Consider the following 1,778-nt stretch of genomic DNA (forward strand, 5'->3'; position numbering starts at 1 on the left):
CTATTGCATTTCGTTTCATTGCAATGATTATAATCCCCTGTATGCATCATCATTCAACAGTATTTGCTTAGTTTCTATTTCCTCTGGAATTTTTTTTTTTTTTTTTGATGTACACCAAAACACTCAGGAATATACAATCATTCAGACACCCAAAGGGCATACCCTGCTCCCAGACCACCAGCACACAGTCCCTCTTCTTCCATGAATCTAGAGTCTCCAGCCACTCCATCTCTCCATTTCATCATCTCTGCCTCCATCTCTGGCATTGCTGCTTCTCTGAATACGGTCCCACACTCCGCTCCTGCTCGTCTGCCTTTAGAGTCCCAGGGTCCTCCATTCCTGGACTGCAAGATCAACCACTCCCCACTTTTTTGCTGCAAAACGTCTACCTTTACAGTTGCAACAATCACAAGCAGTGATTGAACCATAATAGTCTTATCCCCATCTCCTTTCACCAGCCCTGTCTAGACAGGTTGAAAACCACTCAATGGAGATTCTACCTTTCCCCCCACCCTCTGAAACTAAACTCTGTCTTGAAAACTTGTAAGCCAATCACTTTGTGCTCTTATAAACCACCCCCTCATTTAAGATAGCCAGTGTCTAAGTTGCCCATCCCTATCAATCCTGTGTACAGAGGGAATGGGAATGATCCTTGATGTAGCGTCTTCCTCCAATCTTGATGCCACATTTTTCTTCATACAATCTAGTTTCTTGGATTATTTGATCAGCATAAAGATTGAATAAGTGTGGTGAAAGAATACAACCCTAGTACACACCTTTCCTGATTTTAAATCATTCTTTACTGATACCAGAAAGGAAATTAAGTTTTTTCTAACATTGAATTTAAAACAAAGTTCTCCTGTAGACTTTAATATAGCTGCTGATCCAGGTAAAAGATAAAGCCCTCAGTCAGAATTTCAGAGATATTGTATTATCACAATCTATTTGACTTTGACTTTGAGTCTTCAGTAAAGGGAGGAGAGCAACGAGGGTAGGCATAATAATAAGTTACAGAAAATAAAAGGTGTTTCTTTGACCTAAGTGCTGCTAGATCTTTTGAAAGTAGCATGCAAATATATGTTTTAAAAAATAATTTTGATCTGAACTGAGGCATTTACTTTTCTTTCTCTTTCTGTTGGTTTATATATAGCACTAAATTTTTCTTGGGAGCAATTTAAAATAGCTCTGCTTATCTCTCTGTTTATATGCCAGGTCTTGGCTTTGGTCTATACATTCTTTCTTCTATCTTGGACTTTGCCTGAGAATCTGAATCCTTCAGCACATTCCACCAATTCTTGACCTCTTGTTATCCTCACTAGACTCCCTGGATTTTGTTCAAAGTCAGGCAGGGAGCTGCACAGGGCATAGAATGCATAGGCTGCAGGACTGCCCAGGGTCATATTTGTTTTATTAAGTTTTCAAAGAGTTCTGCCCTGGAGCTGTGCTTCAGAGAGAGAGAAAGCTTGACTCAGTTCTATGAGGTGCAGGGAGGAGCCCTACCTCAGTTAGTCTGGGCCATCAATTACCATCTAGTGTACTCTAATTCATGGGAACCCCATGTGTGTGAAAGTAGAACTGCACATTAAAAAATCCAGAGTTTTGTTGTGGAACAATATACACTTGTCTGGGGATATTCATCAGCTACATGCTCAAATTTATGATATAAGTAATTCTCAAAGTGAACACTGAGTGGCTACTAATTTGCTACCCCTGCTAGAGAGTAAGATCCCCTAAGAACTGGATTGAACCTCAGCATAGTGATCCTGCTTGGTCACCTT

This window comes from Chrysochloris asiatica, unplaced genomic scaffold (genome assembly GCF_000296735.1).
Source record: "Chrysochloris asiatica unplaced genomic scaffold, ChrAsi1.0 scaffold00329, whole genome shotgun sequence".
Lineage (NCBI taxonomy): Eukaryota > Metazoa > Chordata > Mammalia > Afrosoricida > Chrysochloridae > Chrysochloris > Chrysochloris asiatica.